Source organism: Megalobrama amblycephala, linkage group LG8, assembly GCF_018812025.1.
Source record: "Megalobrama amblycephala isolate DHTTF-2021 linkage group LG8, ASM1881202v1, whole genome shotgun sequence".
Taxonomy (NCBI): Eukaryota; Metazoa; Chordata; class Actinopteri; order Cypriniformes; family Xenocyprididae; genus Megalobrama; species Megalobrama amblycephala.
This window is the reverse complement of record NC_063051.1, coordinates 8,172,880-8,194,115: the sequence shown is the minus strand read 5'-3', so window position 1 is coordinate 8,194,115 and position 21,236 is coordinate 8,172,880. Positions and strand designations below refer to the sequence as shown.

At 36.1% G+C, this 21,236-nt stretch overlaps 1 protein-coding gene across 2 annotated transcripts in view; it reads left to right on the top strand.

Moving 5' to 3' along the window:
* Nucleotides 1-21,236, top strand: part of raly (RALY heterogeneous nuclear ribonucleoprotein) — a 94,972-nt gene that overhangs the window by 867 nt on the left and 72,869 nt on the right. For both annotated transcript variants that reach the window (XM_048199045.1, XM_048199044.1), the window contains exon 2: nt 4,918-5,002. The gene's annotated coding sequence lies outside the window, so the exon portion shown is untranslated. The remainder of the gene's footprint in view (nt 1-4,917; nt 5,003-21,236) is intronic.

Sequence of the window (21,236 nt, the reverse complement as noted above, 5' to 3'; positions counted from 1 at the left end):
TCTTTTCCCAAGATTTGTCAGACAAAGAATGTTTTTTTAAGTTGTTCATGTATGCTGGTATAAACTTTAATTACTGAATGCTTTTATAAAAGTGACATATTTTACGTTTTTATGCTGATATTTCTACAGATATTCTGTATTACATTTATATAGCCTATAAAAGAATATGGGAAAACGAACTGGTCTGGATTTTGTTGATGTGTTAGGAAAATGCATATACTGTAATAACACATATTAAAAGGTGGTGTCATTGTCAAAGACATTGTTTACACATATTAGCAGTAGGGACACCAAAGACACCCTATTTGTGGAATGACTCTTCAAGCATGTTGTGAAATTGCTTCTGTGGATTTCTGGCTGTGTCTCAAAACGTAGTGAGCTGTCTACTTAGGCAGCATTTTGGGGCATCATAGGCATGTGCAGCAGTGCACAACAGACTGGAAACATATTATATAATCCCAAAAATGTAGTCTAGATGGGCCACCTTGTTTTACCTTGTTTTATCTTACAAGATTCTTGCAAGTCAGCTGTAGCTTTTTAATTGCATCTAATTAGAAGTGCAACAGTTTGATCTGTAGAAGATGTAATTAATAAAGATTTGTGATGTGCAACGACTTGGTTTGAAATGCAATGTCCCTGAACTAAAATAAAAATATGTATATATTCAGAACTAAGGTATGTTTGTTTGTCATGTTCAGCCTAACTTAAGGAGCATAACTGAACACTTGTAAAAATGTGATATGTGATGGAGAACAAAAAAGGTTGAAGATATAAGTCATATTTCTGCCCTCGCTGCCACTTCAGCTGCCTCAAGACTTTATTTGGAGGTCCATTATTGCATGAATCCAGGTTTTTTCTTTTTTTTTTTTAAAAAAGCATACGGTTTGACCTTCCAAACACAGTGAAGCACTTTAAGCCATTTGTTCACTCTTTTCTACAGTAATGCTTTGTATTGCTCATGCCTTCCTGTTGATGCATTTCTATTTTTGTTTATAAAAGTATTTAAAGGACTCTATTATATGTATGTTGTCATGGCATTAAAGGAATATTCCGGGTTATGCACAAGTTAATGTCTTTGTCATTAAGTTGTAAATAACAGAATATTCCTTTAAGGCAGAGATGTGACTGTAGTTTTTTTGGGGGTGATTTTTGTTGTTTTGGTTGGTCCATTATGGTCTTTCTCCATTTGTACTGCCGTTAGCTTATCTAGAGCATTAGTTGCCTACCTCAAGGACAGCCAACTCAAGTTGACTACTTACAGCTACTGAATTCAAATAACAGAAAGCAGCGCCAGCACGATATATGAGGCTTTAATATAATGAGTTCATGCCTTCAATTTAAATTAAAACCTATATATATATATATAATCCAGGGAGAAAATCAGCAGTACCAATTTTTAACAATTTACTGATTAGTGATTTATTCAGAAGCTTCACATTTGTGTGTGTTCACACTTGTCAGAAGGTGGTCTTCTATTGCTATTAATTATTTCTCAACTTCTAGAAATGTATTTTATATTGTTAAGGTCATATGCTTTGTCTTGTGACTATACCAATGTTCAAGATACTAACTATAACCCTGCTTTAAGTAGTTAGCAGCACCACTGATGGGACATTGACATGGCAGTTGTATATATTTGGATTAGCTTGCAGCTTTGTTGTGAAAAGTTCAGATTTTATTAGTCATTATACTTTCTTCTTTCATCAAAAGCCAGTGGCAAAAATTACTTTAAGCCAGCTAAATGTCAGGAATATTAAAGTCTCATGGGTATTTTTATGTTTTCAAACTTTTTCACATTCTGGCCGTACTCATATTTTCGAAATATCAAAAATTAAAAAAAGATGATCAGACTAATTAATTAGTTCTGTCAAATCAAAAATCAAGCACACCATGAATTATAAATTTAGATTACATGTACATGAAAGTTTTATGAGTAAATTGGCTGTTATGCTGGTAACACACTCTAGGTCTCTGTGATGTGTAATGAATTCAGTCAGCCAGTCAGAGGAAATCACAACCTCGTTATTTCACCCACATAAACCAACATATACACACACACACACACACACACACACACACACACACACACACACACACACACACACACACACACACACACACACACACACACACCATAGTGCTCCTGTAGTTGCATGTGGATGTAAACCATTACTGCTAGTACTGGTTTCTTATCACACTGTAAAAAATGCATGTAATTTTTACAGAAAAAGAAAGCAAAAATGCTACAGTAAAAACCTGTTAACTACTTATCTTATGCTGTTATACTGTAAAAAACAATACCTGTCATTTTGCTGTAAAATGTTGTATATATAATCTGTTATATATAATTTAAGCGAATGGTAAAATAGTGTTAAAATGTTGTGTTAGAATTAATGTGAAAAAAATTATTGTGTTTTAATTTCCCTGCATGAAACATCACATTTGTTTGGGTTTTATTTAAAAAGATTTCCTTTTATAAATTGTCTATTAGGGGTGTGACGAGACGGGTATCTCACGAGACGAGACGAGACTCGAGATTGAGTTCACGAGACGAGACAAGATTTTTACACACTATTTTTACGAAATCCTCAATGGCGAAATACATGACTAGAAAAAATATTCTGCAGGTGTATTTGAAATGTTTTAACTAATCATCTTATAATGAATGTCATTCAGTTCTACTTTCTGAGTATGAATTATCATATGCAGTAAAAGACAACAATACTCAAGCACTGTAAAAGGTTTTGCCACTAACTTAACTGACTGACTTCTCTTCTGTATGATTTCAATCTCTTCAGACATTACTGTACATGATTAATGAGCTTCTACAACCTTTGACCTCCTAACTGAACTCCTTTCCACAAACTGATCATAGAAATAAAAACAGTATAAATAAAAATGGTAACACTTTACAATAAGGTCTCATTTATTAACATTAACACATTAACCAACATCAACTAACAAGGAGCAATATATTTGCTACAGTATTTATTAATCTTTGTTTACCGGTATGTTAGTTAATAAAAATAGTCATTCATTGTTAGTTGATGACAGTTCACAGTGCATTAACTAATGTTAACAAATGAAACCTTATTGTTTGTGCTTAATAAGATTAAGAGAAAACTGTTATTCATTTTTATGGTAACACTTTACAAGTTGAAACCATAATCACACTCTCTCAATATTCAAAGTGCAAATAAGACCAACTTTTTCTTTGATACAGAGCTAAGAGATGGTTACAGCTACACTGCCCAGCCTAAAATAGCTTTCATATTGAGAGATATTTGCGTTAATCAAGGAGCGCGCACGCGTTTACTTTCACTTTCAGCGATCGTGCGTAACTCTTTAAATATGGAGCGGCGGCGACCGTTATACAACTGAATTAAATGTTTTTTATTTAAACACAAAGCAAAAGGACAGTGGAGGCGTAATGTAAACGTAGCGGTGGCATATTCTTTCCTAATCATCCTAACACTCTGTCATGGCAACATCACGAGACTACTTTTCGCCTCGACGAGAAATCTCGTGACACGAGATCTCGTCACACCCCTATTGTCTATACATGCGAGTGTTTTATGTGCATTTTATGTTATTTAGTTAGTTTATTGCATTGTTCCAATAATGTTTGTGTTTGTTATTACAGTAACTTACTGATTTTAAGCTCAAGTGGTTTGTATATTATGTTAGATAACATTCTATAATTTAATGCTAAAATACTGTATATAGTCACCAAAATGCCATTCTTTAATATTTGTAACATCACCACTGTGTTTTTATGGTACAGTTCTGCCAACCACAATGTGTTTTTATTGATTTATTTATTAAAGAATTTGACCATTTGGTTCTAAATATTTGGCATTTCAGCTTCAGTGTTTGATGTCGCCTAACATTTCTTTTTCAGTTAATGTTACTGACTGACTGTGTCAGTGCTTATTGCAGCAGGGGGCAGTGGCTGAGCACACGGGATATTGTATGACTGGAATGCTCCTCAAATGTCAGTGGCTGCCGCCACCCAAACAACTAATCCTACGATAAAGCCCCTGCGACACATTCAGAATTAAACATCAGAACTGTGCTCAGATTGATCGTCCTCCGCTTGAGTCTACATTTGGCTGGCCTTGATGTGAAACAGGCTTATGTTTGTCAGCATCTTCATGATTGAAATGATGGAATATCTCAAGTTACTTTTGAGTTATGCTGTCAATGGAAGTTTCCATTAGGCGTGACTACGGAAGAGGAATCTTCAAGGGTCAAAATAGAGACATTGGAATGAAAATGTGGTGTTTTTTCAATGGAAAATTCCATAGTAAAAGTAAAATTGGAAAATAAATTTCATCATGCCTTATTGTTACACTTACAAACCCTTGTACCATAACTATTTAAATACACATTCTGCACTGTGTTACAGAGATGAATGATGCCTCAAATCACGCAGCTTGTACTTTTTTAGTGATCTGGCTTGCGGTTTTCACCCGGTGGGTGAAAAATTACCATAGACCAGGGGCATCCAAACCTGCTCCAGGAGGGCCTCTGTCCCATAGTTTAGCCCCAACTTACCTCAACAAACCTGCCTGGAAGTTTATGCCTAGTAAGACCTTGATCAGCTGGTTCAGGTGTTGGGGTTAGAGCTAAATTCTGTAGGACAATGGCCCTCTGGGAGCAGGATTGGATACCCCTGCCATAGACTCACATTGACATGCTCTTTTGACGTGTGCTAATAAGTAACCATTCAGAAAACCCTAGCAACTGCATAGCAACACCCTGTAACCACCCACAACATTGATGCAGTAAGGTCTGCACAAGAAGGCACAGCTATTTTTTTTTTTTAAACTGAAAAAGTAGTATTATTCTTGTGTTCTCATGTTCAGCTGCTGAAATCATGCTACTAAAAGTATTTGCTTTGTTTTTGAACTGCAGGATCCCTTACACAGTCCAGGTCACTATCGCTGGGAACAAGCAGCATATCCACATCCGTCCCCTGGTCACAGAAGAGATCTGAGAGGTACGTGCAACTTCGGCAACCTGAGTCTCTACAAACATAGACTTAGCTCTGTTTGATCTGAGCGGAGGTGTTAAAGTTCAGCGTTTACTGACAAATGTTAACAGGGCTTTTGTGCAGAACTCTCATTGGGCCCAAAGCAGCATGCAAATACTGAGAGGGGATTTTAAAGCCACTGTATGTTTTACACACATATTATAAGGGCCTGTTCACACAGAATGCATTTTTGCACTGATTTTTAGTTGTTTTCTTTGTAGACATGCACTAGATGGATGTCTTTGATCATTATAGATTTTTAAAGAGGACGTATTATGCCTTTTTTACCTTATCAGCTTTCTTTAATGTTGCTGTTTGAGCATGAAAAAGTTGCAAGCACAAAGTCAGTCCAACGGGAATTATTCTCTATATCAGTAAGAACTGTTTCTGAACTCCCTGAAACGCCTTGATTGTAGTCTTGAGTTTTCCTCTGGGAACGTACACATCACAATATTCCTCATTTAAATAATTCCCACCAAAGGCAAATGCTAAATAAAGGGTGAGGCCTGATAGATTTGCATTAGTAGTGTGTTTTACTATGTCCAAGAGATACTGTTTTTTCCACCACGGATCTAATGGTAAGGGGTGTAACATTTCTAAAACACACTCAAAGTGGTTGACCTATGACAACACACTGGTCTAGCTGACCAATCAGAGCACATTGTGCTTTTCGGAAGGCGGGGCTTTATGGAGACAAGAACTAAACAGAGCGTTACTGACATACAGGGAAGAGAAGTGCTGCAACAATGTCAAATATGTGAAAAATAATGTTTTTTGAACAATTAAGCATGAAAACCTATTCTAGTAGAGCCCAAAACCAAAATCAAGACTTAATGTAAAAGGACATAATATGTCCCCTTTAAGACGCCATGTCAAGTTCTCAACCCTACCTTCATCTGCAATCGGATACTATTGTGTGGCATCTCACATTGCGTTCTGTGTGAATGGCCCCTAATATTGCTAAAAACTGGTTTGATGGAACTTTTAGTGGTTAGTTGATCTCTTTATTCTGTGTTGAGGTGTTGATTTCAGCAGGTCTTCCATTATTGGTTTATCACTCTTGTGATCTGAATTGGTTTTTCAGATTTGAAAGCATTAAAATGTTAAAGGTGTTGAATATCAGAAAACCAGAATGCACAAAAGTATTCACAGACAGAAGTTGTTTCTAAATGGCTATTTAAAAAAAAGGGCACACCCCCTAACATTTTATGCTCTTTGCAAAGCCTGTAGGGCAGTCACAGAGACTGGTGTAATTTCTCAGGACACCTATTTCAGTGATATTCCTCAGATACAGTACAGCACATTTTATATGTGGTATTAAAAACATTGCTTACAGCACCTTTAAAGTTTAATAGCCAAGGCATAAGGAAAAATATCACAAATGGGATCTCTAATATCTAGTTGTTTTACCTGAACAGTAGACAGAGATTAAAGGCAGTGCAAATGGCGAGTTTGCTAAAGTTTCCTTCTTTGTAGAAGTTCTCATCTAAAATCTCATATCTAAAGTCTCCTCTAGAGTTTCACAAGGGTTCATAGTGAGTGCTCAGATTTGCCAAGATACCAAAGTCTGCAATCAATCTTCAAGACCAAGACTTTCAAGACCAAATTGTCTGAGCTATGCTACACACATTAATTTTTATAGCTTTTTAGTATTATTGTGTCAACAGTTGTCTCATTTACGTCTATTTTCTATTTCTCCTTCGAGGTCTCCGAGACAAAGTTGATACTAAAATGAAATATTCCTAATATTCTGAGCTGAGCAACCTCTAAGCGATAAAGTTGTCCTTTTGTTTTAATAATACAGCATGCTTATACTTCTAGACTGCACATATTAAGTCGAACTGAAAGGGTTTGTGAATGTGATTTTGTGTTTATAAAATCTGTGTAGTATGTAATTAAATTTGATCTTTTCAATGCATGTATATAAAATCACTCTTCATTCAGTCACTAAACAGCAAACAATCTTGTAATTTTGAGAATATGATTTGCAAATTTGTTTTGAATGTGGGAGGGCTGAGTATTTTTAGACGAACTGAGCTAAATGTGTTTGGCATGAAAGTCTTGAATGAGCATTAATTAGAGGAAGCACTGCAACAAGGTCGAGTTCGGTTTGGCGTTTTAGACAAGAATGTCTGGAACGAGGGTCTTGATGAAAGTGTTTTGAATGGTAAATGTGCATCGGAGATGTGGTGAGCAGATCCCAGCAGTGATTCCAGCATCTCTCTCTCTCTAATCAGCACCACAGGCACGTGAATTATAGATTCACCTCTGTGAAAATTTCATGAAATTGTTATTCATGCGTTCAAATATGTCAAACATCGACTGCAACATTGGCCAGAGAGCATGGCAAATCCTGCTTACTAAGAGAGAGAGAGAGGAGGCTAAAGGAAGCCATACACTGCTTCTCTTAAGATAAATTAGCAGTCAGAATTCATTCATATCTACGGAAGGGAATACAAGAACTTCTTTTGAAGTCAGTTTCATGAGCTATTTCCATCACCTGCCTCACCAGGACTGCAATTAGTCCCATGCTTTGCCAATCAGACACAATTATGTACGTTCAGTAAAAGCACATTTTTAAAAGTAAGAACTAAATGAGCTTGAAGTGAATATATCCGATGTGTTTCATGGAAATGGGTAAGCCTTTCCTTGGAACGCTACATGGGGGGCCGCAGCCAAGGGTTAAATTGGGATTTTAGAGGTGGGCGAAAGCATAATTACTTCCTTTTAAAAGTTTTTACTCAGTAGGATTTTTTTTTTTTTTTTTTTTTTTTTTAAGAAAGAAATTAATACTTTTATTCAGCAAAATCCATTAAATGGATCAAAAGTGACAGTAAAAATACATTACTGAAGAAAGATTACAAAAGATTTCAATTTCAAATAAATGTTGTTGTTTTGAACTTTCTATTGTTTTATTATCACATGCATCACAAAAATTCACAATATTACTATTTACGGATCTTTAGATCAAATAAATGCATCCTTGGTGAGCAGAAGAGACTTCTTTCAAAAACCTTAAAATATCGTGCCGACCCCAAATGTTGAAGCTTTTTGTTGTTATGATGTACGTATAAGGTGTTTACAGTAAAGTAGGGCACTTTTTGTATTAAAATAAACTTTAGTACCCCACAAATATTTGCTACAAAATGAACAACCCTCCACAAAAAGCATAATAAAATAAACACACTCAAAAGGATCAATATACAAATATTATATATGGGGTATGTGTCAGTCTGGCTCAGTTTAACCCCGGCCTGTGGCTTATTTACAAAAGCTCATGACAGTGGTCAATTTTGCTAGATGAAGAGAACATTTATTTGATGGATGAAATTCCAGTGAGCTTTAAGCCAAGTCATCTGTTTATTATATATTGCTGGGTGTTTTTCTATCAATAATAAATGTTTTTTTCCTGCAGTATTTGCTGAAAGGAATATTTTCTATATAAGAAGGCCTGACCTCTGCCATGAGTTATGGGTTAATTTAGGCTTCCTCACGCTCTTTCTCTGTGTGTGTGTGTGTGTGTGTGTGTGTGTGTGTGTGTGTGTGTGTGTGTGTGTGTGTGTGTGTGTGTGTGTGTGTGTGTGCATGCGTGTTTAGTGATGTATTACACAGACACCGTACCCCCGCTATCTCTCACTCTTTGCACCAGCTTGTCTAAAAGAAACACACAAAACACAAACATTTCTAATGAAATATTTAACATTCTGGCACCTAAGGAGAACTGCTGCTAGTGTTAGACTTTATAATAAGGACATAATTTTCACAAATATTTGCTGCATTCCTGTGTAATATTCGCATTATTTCAATTCCAAATTTTGTATTTATTTATTTTTTGGCAGGGGATAAGAGATGGAAAATGCACCTCACTGTATGACTCAAGTTCTCAAAGACATTAGAAGTATCTATTCAGCTATTTTCTTGAAATAACAGCACTTAGCGATGCGTGTGAGAGTGTCACAGCATTTGCTGCTTAAAATAACCTCAACTAAACCTCATTATCAGCCAGTGGCCATTATACAAAGATTGTCAACATTGCAAAGTTTTTCATCTTTGTGTTTGCTGGCACTTATTGAATGAAGCAAAATACAGTATCAAAAATATATGTTTTCACATTGTATCATTCTGTGTTTAAAGTCTGAAAACATAATTGGCATTATTCTTTTTCTACTTTGCTTACTGTAAGTCTACTGGGTTTTTTCTATAGAGAAAAAAAAAAGGCTATTTCACATGAGTTTCAGAAGAGATCAGTGACAATCTGCATGGTCTGCAATCAAATGTCAGAGATCTCAATGTGAGCGCAAATATTTCTCACCAAGCTATCTAAGCTATGTTATTCACAATAGCTCTTTACTCTTAATGTACTGCATGTCACCTTTGGACTCATTTGTTTATATTTTTATTTCTTCCTAGAATAATCAGACAAATTTGATATTTTAATGAAAGCGAATGAACTGAAAACTCATTTAAGTCTCCTGGGCTATAAAAGAGCTATCTCTGAGCAACAAAACAATGTATATGCATAACAGCAATGCAGTAACATGCAACAGTGTCTTATAACATTTAATAAATGCTAAAAGCTGTGATTACATTTTGGGTGATACAATAGAGATGCATTTAGTAAATGCATTCCTGCCAAGCTCTGGTGGTGCACGTTCGTGTCAGGTTCTATAGTTCATGAGCCATTGCTCGTACCCCCCGGGGTCAAGCTTTTGAATTAATGAAGGAACCCTTTGCTGCTACAATATGACGTCTGACAAGACTTTTGCCATTCTGTGCCAAAGACCTTTAGTGTCTCGCTGCTGCTTTTCAGCTCTTATTGGACAAGCTTATTGTCTATGTGACTATAACACATACAGCAAAACATATATTTTTTAGATTCTGAAAAATATTTCAAAATATGCAAATATATTTATGTATTATTACATTGGAAGGTTAAAAGGGAAGTGAAAATAATTTTAGTAAGGAATTTGTTAGTTTGTGTATAATGTTCTATAGAGGTTAAAAGACTTCAATGCTGAGTCTCAGTTTCTGTTTTTGATTGACTTTTTGCTGGCACAGCCCAAGTCATATCCCATCATGCCTTTCTTCTCTTCATTGTGTCATCTTGTCTGAACCAATTTGGCAAAGAATGGAGCATTACAAGCTTTTATTGCGCATCAAATAAAAGCTTGCTTTGCCGTCTACAGTATCGAACATGTTGGTATAGCCCACTGTTGTCAGACAGCTTCAGCGGGGCTCAGAAGTACACAAGCCCTCCATTTTCTCCAATATCTCTGGCTCAGGCCTAATCAGGCATGACTGATCCTTGAATCATTTACTAGAGGAACCGTTCCATCGCATTGGAATTCTGTTTTTTTTTTTTCCGTTTTTTTCGGCAGCTTGTTTCTGCCAACAAACAACACGCACGGATGAAGAAAGACCTTTTGAAAGCCTCACATCCAGAAGAGCAGCTTACTGTATGTGGTTTTGGGTAAGAAAAGATGTGTTAGTGTGCAGTCCCCATCTTTGGCACACAGATTCATTTCAGGGTATTTACCAGATGAGACACGCATTGAGCTTTAAAATATCTTCTCTTCAGGAACATGAACCTGGTCCCTTCAGATCTCAGACTTTGCTGTATTCTGTCTGGTTGCAGGGTCATTCCTCTTCTGCATACCTTTTGAAGTCTGTAACTCATAAATATTTAATATGTTGTTGTTGTAATCTATGGAAGTATTTCATTAAAATGGTGTATCAGACTTTCAGGAATATGATTTGGTGTTTTTGCTGTTAAAGCATAAACAACATCTGCAAAGTTACGACTCTCAAAGTTTAATGCAAAACGAGTGCGAAGGATCAATTCAACCCTGGATGTGCACAAAAGATTAACATGACGGCACATGCTATTCGATGAGTTAAATCAGCTCAACAGCAACTACATACATTTTATCCACTAACCACTTCAGAAATGTCCAGATGCATTCTAAAAGCTGTAACTTCTTCCTGAGTCTCTCCATCAGTGTCCGACTCCACTTTGAACAACGTAAGGCTGAACACCGTTACTGACAATCCTCATTTTAGCTGCTTGAGATTCTCCAGCTTTGTTGTTGTTGAGCAACCGAAGCGTGAGCTGTTAAATCTCCGCCCTCTTCTGGAAAGCTGGGAGCAGCAGCTAATTTGCATTTAAAGGGACACACACAAAAACGGCGTGTTTTTATCAATTTTACAAATGGGGCAAATTTGACAAACTATAATAAATGATATGTGGGGTATTTTGAGCTGTAACTTCACAGACACATTCTGGGAACACCAGAGACTTGTATTACATCTTGTAAAAGGGGCATTAATAATACAAAAATATTCAGACAGTTAAATTTATATAGATATTTATATTATTTATATAAATGTATGCATTTTCCATCTATATTAGACAATATAGATGAAGGAACTTTTGTTAAGATGTCAAGAATACAGTAAAAACATATTTGACTAAAACAACGTTTGCAAGAAAACATTTTGATTAGAGAAAAGGCAAATTATTCACAGTAGTGAAATTCATTGTTAAAATATATTAATAGTATAAAATAAAAATAAAAAATACAAATGCATCCCCATATTCACTTACGGTAATTGTGATAGAATTAACCTAACTAATTTCTAATCATCAAAAAAAAAAAAAGAGTTGAATTTTTAATATTTTATCCAATACATTTATACATGCATGACGAGGTCATAGTAAATGTGGTTTTACTGACTGGTGTAGTTGCAAAATGTTGCAAAATGTGTGCAATTATGCACAGGTAGTATAAAATGTGTAATTTTGAGTAAATTGGCCATCTGCAGTCCAATCATCATAAATTGATTCAGGAATAGCACATTACATCATTGCAGAAAAAACATTTACCTCTGTCCTCAGGTATAGCGTGTAATCCTGAAGGAGAATGAATGAGTGCGTGTTGCTGTCCTGTTATCACTAGTGGCTGTATCTGATAGGGAAATCACCACTTAATGGGAAGATAATGTGTCAATTAATTCTCCTTTAATGGCAGCGGAAAAAAGGTGAAAAGAAAAGAAGATAATTGTGTTACTTTGGGCTCAGCTCTTTTGTCCTTGTCAATGCTAAGACATCCAAGTCATGTGTATCTGCCACTGTCTTGGGTGCTGTTACTTAGATAGACTTGTTGATTTATTTCCTTCATGAATTGGTTAATATAAGCATTGGTTCGGGGCATGTCTAGCTGCTCCTCAATCAATTAAAGCAGTGCATCTTTGTTTTATATGGAGGTCCAGAGGTCCCCAAGAGAAGCGTTCAACTCTGACGAAGCAGCATTTTTGCATATATTTTGATTACTGTTGTGTAGCATATTTTCCTTTAAATATGCTTTGCAGATTATTTCACTAGTTCGCTTTAACTGCATAACAAATGTATTTTTACAAGCCAGCTTTGACCTTATCAGCTTTCACCTTAAGTTTTTACTTTAGCCAGGTAAAGTTTGGAAGAGTCTAGAGATATCACTTAAAAACAGATTTAAGTATTGATTGTTTCTGGTTCCTGAAACAGGTCCTGAGCTTTATGGGCACAGAAACGGTCTCTAGGTGTAATTATTCTTTTCTTTTCCTTTTGAATAGATAATTGGTTACTCGACCCTTAGAGGTCTCCATTCCGAGGGATTCCTTGAAAAGTGTCCTTGCAAATGAGGCTCACGGTTAGTACTACAGCCTTCCATGACATGAAAATGAACAGTGAACGAGAGAGATGGGATTGAATTTATTTTTTATGAAAATGATTTTAAAATTCAATATCCACTTGCATGAAATGGCTGAAGGTAAAGCTTCAGAACTAGTCAAAGGGAATTTTTTGTTAAATGTTAATATGATTATTGAAGAATAAGACTGAATCTGTCCGCCACTCTGCCTTTTGAATGCTGTACAGGCTTAGAGATGTAAAGATGAGATGTTAATGAAATTTTTCTACATTTCTTGCGTGAGTTAATTACCAGCGGTTACAAATAGTGATCCTTCACCTTATGAAATAACTTCTGCATCTTTAAAAGTTTGATGTATCCCTTTGATATCCTCAGCTGTTATTCGAATACATTTTTGAGTGAGACTTGCGAGATGGAAGTTTCTGCATAAAATCATCACATCTCAGAGGAGCATATTTTTCAGCCTGGCTTTTACCGTGATAAATCTGAGCGTAATCCAGCTAGCACATCTTGTACCCTACAGCATTTACACTTAGCTTCTTTTAATGAGTGTCTCTAAGGGTTTCCACTAATCCTGGTTAATCTTCTTTAATGGTGTGATGTATCCAATAACTAATTCAGCCTGCAGGACTGGATAGCCAGAGGGGCCGCGTATTGGACCACAAACATGAGGAACTTTGGAAAAATCTGGGGCACGTACTTTTGGATTCACAACTTCCATTGGGGGAAAGAATTCATTTGCATTGAGCTTGGAGAAGGTGGATAGTCCTGATAGACATGGAAATGTCATGCATTTGAAACATTAGATATCCATTTTAGATGTCGAGACATTGTAGATCCAGCATTTTGGTTGGTGAATCTGGTCCTGCAACATTTATCCATGGATGCTTCTCCAGAGCTCCTGTGCTAAACATCTCTGGCAAGCTCTGAAATGGCTGTGAAATGCAGGAATTACAGATGTTTTCACTCGGTCTCGTTCGACTGTCTCTGATGATATGTCATTGCACATTTCTCCTGTCAAGCCTTCTGTTGCTCAATTAAGTCCTTAAGTCAGGATGTCAGGCGTTCCTTTACTGAATCTTTCAAGCATTGAATGACACTTGGAGATGACTTGGCACATAGTCTTGATACCATAATTGGTAGGCACTGCATGTATGAAGACACCTTTGAAAAATAATGAGCAAAATTGTTCATGTCAGACGCTTTTAGTTATTCTTCACGCCCTTTTCAGTGGCTCCAATTGAGATATCACTGCTGCCTTTCATACTGTCCTGTAACTTGGGGGTGAAGTCAAAAATGCAATCTTGACCCATTTATAAACTCTGTCAACTGAAAGCCCACAGTTGGCTTTGCTAATGAAGCAAGAGGCCCTGGAGGAGCTTTATCTTTGTGTATGTGCATGTTGTTTTTGAGCGTGAATTTGATAACGGAGTCAGACATTTAAATAAGACTATGGAAATCAACATCTAAGTGACGGATTCAGAACAGTGCCTTGTTGCTTTTCTCCTTAGATCTCAGTCCCACACTTAAAAATAAAGGGTTAACAGTGCGATGCCTGGAGAATATTTTTACTCTACGATGCCATTGCAGAATGTTTTAAAGCTCTCTCTCTCTCTCTCTCTCTCTGCCAACTTTACAGCAGAAAAAAAACATGTTTACAGCCTGGTACAAATTGTGGTTTTGGTCTATATAGCTAATTTTGCCCTTCATGATGACTGTGAGGGGGGTGAATTATTTTATAACTCATACGTTTAAATCATAACAAGCCTTAAAGTTCTGCATAATTAAGGGCACTGCCTCTTGAGTGACAGGTGGATTGCCGCTGCTGAACTGAGTAATATGTAGTATATATGTACTGAAATATATGAAATATATATATTACATATATTTTTCATTACACACATACACCTATATATATATATATATTAAAAATAAAATTTTTAATTTGACAATAAAAATTGTCAAATATTGTCATTGAATGTTTATGATCCTAAAAATGTGCAATATATAGTTTTTATTATTATTTTAGATTTTATTTGTATTTTATTTGTAGATTTGTTGTGTTGTATTATATTTTATTTTACAAGTTTATTATATTATTTTTAGTAATTTTTTAAAAGTGACTTCCATGATATATGAAAGACCAAAGTTGTTCCTGCTAAGCAAGCAGGTCTTTGCTGAACTTTTATTTTTAAGAGCAAATTGATGTTTGAAGGAGATGTTCTCTATGAGATCTTAATAACAGGACATGCAAATTGACATCTGGACATTTGTTTTCCAATAGAGAGTTAGGGTGACCTTGACACAGAGTGTGCGAAGCTTTGTGCCAGTGACCTTTCAGCAAATTTCAAGTGTCTGGATCAGCTAGAATATTCAAAAACAGTTAGCGTCAGATTAGAGGGGCAGAGTGATCCAGACGAGTCCCGGTGGCAAGTTCCGACACTGAAATGTCACAGGCCAAGGGGTTCGGAAATGTGGATGGTGAGGTATTTTTAGATTGGCGAGTCAGAATTAGCACTTTCCTTCAGCAAAATGTGGAAGTACATACCAGCTGATAAGAGAATGAACTTGCTGCACTCTCTGTGGGCTTTTATGTGTTTTATTGTCAATTATGTTTGATGGAAAGACAGGTATATAGTCCCCTCACCATATGGCTGTCGGAAATGGAATTGCCTTGTGGATGTCACATTCATTGCTAAAAGTGGATTTGTTCAGCCGACCAGCTTGCAGAGATACCCCCCTCGGCCTCATACACCTCTTAAGGCGAGTCAGAATTGTGACTGTTTCACCGAATGGATTTCAGAGGCAAGTGCGCATATATCAGTCTTCACAGCGCTCACGCAACCAGCTAATACTGCCGTTATGACAGCTGCACTAAAAATTACATTACCAATTGTATCTTCATGAGTTATGAAGGTTTTTGATCTAATTCACTACACTGGAGTACAGATTGTATCCAGTTGCATAAAAAAATTCTTAAATTTAATGGAACAGATCATCCAAATAATATGGACATCTTTTATGGTATCCTTTTTTTGTAATTGTGGAGCTTGACTGACCCAGTCCACGTTTCCTCATTGTCAGAAAGAAAGTCATGTTAGGGGTTTGTAAAAACAATGTTGACAGAATCATTTACACTTTCATTTTTGGCTGAACTATTGCTTCAAAAATGTCTGTTTTGTTTTAAAAGCCATTAATTTTTTTTAATGGCTAGACATCTCTGCTAGTTTCAATCATTCTTACCAAGTCACTTTTGTGTTCTCCATTGGCAGGTTTTTGCTTGATGTTGCATTAATTTTACTTTATAATTATTGCTATTTTACTTTATAATTATTGCTATAGATGCAGCTGACAGCACTGTACAGAATTATTAATTCAGGCACTCCTTTTTTTTTATTTTTAGATTGTTTCTGTTGCTCACCTGACCTTAAATATGTCAGCATTCGAAAAATACTGTTGTTGTTTTTTCCCCAACATAATTTATCTAAAAATTACATATTATGATATATTAAGATATATAGCCTGTTTTATAGATATGTTTTTACTACACAGAAGCTAATTAAAAATAGTATTTTTGTAGTCCATACATTCCTTCCATTAAAATGTCTGCTCCAATGACTTTCTGCTCCAGTCTCAATCTGTCTCAATTTTCCTTTCATTTCTAGGCTGATAAATACCCTGAGTGACATGCATTTAACTTGTGAATGAAAAGCAGCCGTGGTCATGGAAAACATGTGCTAACTATCTTATACAAGCAATCAGATGTTTTCAGCCCATCTGTAGAAGTTTCTGTCTTCTCTTTTTATTGAATTCTGTGTGTTTTTCTATACGAGCAGACTTCAAGGACATCATAGGCTTTTTGTATAGCATTTCTTTCATGAGACACACGACACTGATCTACAATCCTGCATTTGCTATGAACTGCATCCATTACGGCTTGGCACTGCCTTGTGGTACAATCTCCGGGGCATCTTTACATCTTTATTTATTAAGATTTCTTTATTATCCATCTCTGATTATTCTTTACAACGTACTGTTATATTTTAAAAGAGATATACTGTATGCATTTTGTGTTTGTTTGTGCATTTATGTTCTGAAGGCAATGTGAGCAGTCTTTACCCATGCAGAAATCACCTCCACAATGCTGGATTTTCTGGTCTGTTACTGGTCTAAGTCAAAAGTGCCAAGTCTTTGGCATATTCTGATATCTAGATATGTGTCTGGTATTATTCAATGTAAATCTTTGGAAATTTTTTGGCTGGATTTATGGTCTGACAGGTATATTAAGTCTGAACAATAGTCAATAGTGAATCTTTCCTTCACTGCTGCTGTTTGTGTGCTTGGAGATAGCATACAGATATTTTGTATTTATTCTAAATCTAGAAATGTATTTGTGTGTGAGTGTCTTGTGCATGTTGGTGTGTTTGTTTGGAAGCAGGGTTTGCTTGCATTTATCCATGACATTGCGTTTTACGCTTTCATTTCATAGATTCAGTGGTGATTTTCACATTTATGAGGTATGTTGTACTAACATAGATTTCATGTAAACAAAAGCTGGTTTATGCACATTTAATTGTCCCATTTTATTCAGATCATATTCTCTGTGGTATTTGAATGAACCTACCATACTGTTCGTTATCTACAGAAAACCATATTGAAAGAATTAAGCTAAACTGCAAAGGCCTTTGATGTGTGACCCCCCCCTCCCCCCAGTCTTACATTTTATCCGAAAGTGGGAAAAAAAAAAGTTTCATATTAAATCATATGCATAGCCATATGACCGGCACGAATGTTTATGTTGCTGATGACTGATGCTGTGTAGGGCTATTGCTGTGATCTGTTTCAGGCTTACAGTATCATAACATTTTAGAAATTAATTTACACAACAATGTTTTCAACTAAAAACAGAAAACTTTTTATGCGTTTTAGCTCTTCATTTACACAACAATGGCGTTTTGGGGGCCTAAAAACTCAAACTTTTGAAAATCAAGCGTTAGTGTCAGTTCTGATAGGTCACGTCAGTCAAGCTCGCATCAGCTGACTCCCAGGTGACTCACGTCTACCTATAGAAATTCGACACCTATCACAGCATCCATATATAAGCTCCTCAGTATTATCAGCAGCTATCGCATTTCTCAGAAGTTAATTACCCTCCTCCATCCCCAGCTCCTTCTATCTCCAGTCAGGACTGGGCTTATGAATCCCCAGAATCAGACTAAATCTTGAATATGTGTACATGTTAAATTATTGTCATCAATGATATCTGCATATGTTGGTTCTGTTCTGTTTACCCTAGGGGGATATCGCTGCTCTCCCTGCTCTTATCCATACTAGGCTGCATGGATGCGCAGAGAGTTCTTGCCCAGAACAGAACCATAACACCAATACAAACTCTATATAATTATCAATCATATTTGATGATAGTGGTCCTGACAGAAACGGGTTGCAAAGTGCAATTTTATTTGAAAACGATACTGTTATCATCTCCGTGTAAACTACAAAAATGTGAATTTGTGAAAACAGTGATGAAATGCACATGCGTATTATATCGTCTAAGTTTTTCTTTACAGTGACATCGCCAACTACTGGCCTGGCATGAATAATACAGTGTTTTCAATAGTTTTCATGGATTGTTTTGACAACGTTGACGTCTGTACACAAAAACTGCAAAGGTTCTTACAGTATTTGAATAGCCTAAATGAGAACAAGAGATAAAGTGTGAGAGCTTATACCTGCATGTTTTATGATTGTGGGGGAATCTGACAAATTTAACTCTGATATGATAAACATTTAATATATTCATAAATGAACTCTAGAGAGAAGCAGTTTTATAAATGTTTTTACGATGTTATAGCCTATATTCAGCATATATTTACTTAACCTGTTTTGTGTCTAAAATATTTAATGTAAATTTGAATAAATGTGTCATTAAAACAAGTTTTTAATGACAGCCACCCATTGAAATGATCTTGATCAACTAATGATCAACAACGAATTCAAGTGGCAGTTAGATTATTTAAAAGCGTCAAATACAATTTTTACGTTGCAGCTGCAAATGTCTCTGATGTAGGCTGGTATAGATTTATTTTAATGCGGGTCCCAGACTGGTTACACTTAACAGCATGAGAGATGGTGTGAAAGCATGCTATATAATCACATGCTATAAATAATCCATAACCATTTGCAGTACAATTTCTGTTTGGTAGTTTAAAGTTTGGTGGTTTAAATAACCACTAGAGGTCTCTTTTAAAGTTTTTAAAGCATTTTATATGCGTTTCCATAGTCTGATAAATTCCGCTCCACATCCATAGCGGAGAGATGTCATATCTGTAACAGTGGTTTATTTCCTCTGAAATGTGAACATGAAAATTGAAATAAAATAGTTTACGTCTGCACAATATATCGTGATTTATCGCAAATTTTATCATATGCAATTTGGCAAAGGCTGTGATTATTTTATGCGCAGCTTGTCAGAGCTATACAACTCTGTAATCAGTAGTAAATGCTTCTCCATCTGAAAGCCAGAGGGCGCTCTTGCACAGAAACTCCAAATATGCCCTGCCGTAGAAGTAGATCACGTCATTCCGGGAAATCCTTATGGGCATCATACTATCGCTGTGGCTGAATAAACAGAAGATTGAAAGGCTTTGATTGATTAAACATGAATAATAAACACACGACTGCCTTAATCTGTGTAAGAAGCCACATCATCTCACAGAAGGATGCTCAACTGTCATTATGAAGTGAGTTTGGAGTAAAAACATGTTATTAAATGTTGTCTTTTGTTGGACAAGATGTTAATAAATGCTTCCCATGCCTGGAAAGATGTCTGATGCGTGTTGCTTTTTCAAAAGTACACTATAAGAGACTCAAACTCGCAGTGCTTTCAGAAGGATTAGCATTTGGAGCCATACTTCATTGACAAGTAAAAAAATAATCGCAGCCTTTGCGATTTCATAATCGCACTAAGAATCGCGTTTAAGCACGATTTCAATGTTATTTTTTGTATCGTGCGATAAATCTTGCAGCCCTAAAATAGATATTTTATGTTCTGTGGAGAGCCAACCCTTCTGCATTCGGTGGATATTGTTACTTCTGGTTTGCGCTTTGTAATTCACAGAAAGTCTACAAAATATGTTGTCTCCCAAAAACTCTCTTTTTTTTTGTCACATCTGTAACGTGTGTATTTCCCTCATCTAAAATATAAAACATGTTTATAGACTGACATTTTTCTGATGTCTGGACTCTGTTGTAGGGGGTTTAGGAAAATATAAACAGATGGTTCAATATATTGGTGATGAATACATTCTATGAGAATTTATATTTCAAGTTTTGACTGCAAATGTCAAGTCCATAATGCCGGAAATGCCCATATGCTGGTATGTGTGTGAGCAGTAGATCAAGTGAGAGAGAGAGAGAGAGAGAGAGAGAGAGACTTATTGTGTATGTGAGTGAAGAGTGTGATTGTGTCTGAGGAACTGGTCCAAGTCATGTAATCTTGCCCTGTGTGTATTTGTGAGTCTTTGTGAGTGTGTGTGTGTGTGTGTGTGTGTGTGTGCAGTACACAGTTGAAGAGGGCTTAACAGATTGCTTGCCCATTGAGGTCTGACCTTTACTGTCAGTAGAACACTATAAACCCCAGTGCTGTACCCTACAGTCAAGCGGAATACTAACTAGGCCAAGTCCAGCTGTGCTCGCTGTATCTCTTTGCCCAAGGTGGGGATGTGAAACTGAAGATTTCACAGCCATGTCAATGTAATGTGGAGATTTTGAGGGGCCTTTGAACTGCCCGGAAGGATAACCTTCTGGCAAAATAAGATCTAGTTTTCATCACTCAGCTGTGGAGGAGGATCAGCATACTGAGACATAAAGTTTGGCCTGGAATTGATCACTAAGAAGCCAAAAACAATGGAAAATAATGGACTGGCTCAGAAAAACACACAGTGAGTTTAAAAGAATATTTATTATGGATGCATGCCTAATAATAACCCCATTTAAATTACATATGGAGTTTAATATATATATATATATATATATCGAATCAGTGAATCGGAGCGCCAAAGTCACGTGATTTCAGCAGTTTAGCTGTTTGTTTAGCCGTTTCGAAACAAAAGATTCATAAAGCTCAGAAGCTTCATGAAGCAGTGATATAGGTTGATATAGATATTGTTGAAAATTCTTTTTCTTTTTTTGACACACAGAAAGTATTCTTGTCACTTTATAATATTAAGATAGAACCACTGTAGTCACATGAACTGTTTCAAATAATATTTAATATTTTAATAGTTTTTAGTACCTTTTATGGACCTTGAGAGTTTCAATGACTTTGCTCTCAATAGAGGCCTCACTGAGCCATCGGATTTCATCAACAATATCTTAATTTGTGTTCCAAAGATGAACGAAGGTCTTACGGGTGTAGAACGACATGAGAGTAAGTAATAAATTACATTATTTTCATTTTTGGGTGAACTAAACCTTTAAAGGTGCCCTAGATTCAAAAATTTATTTTACCTTGG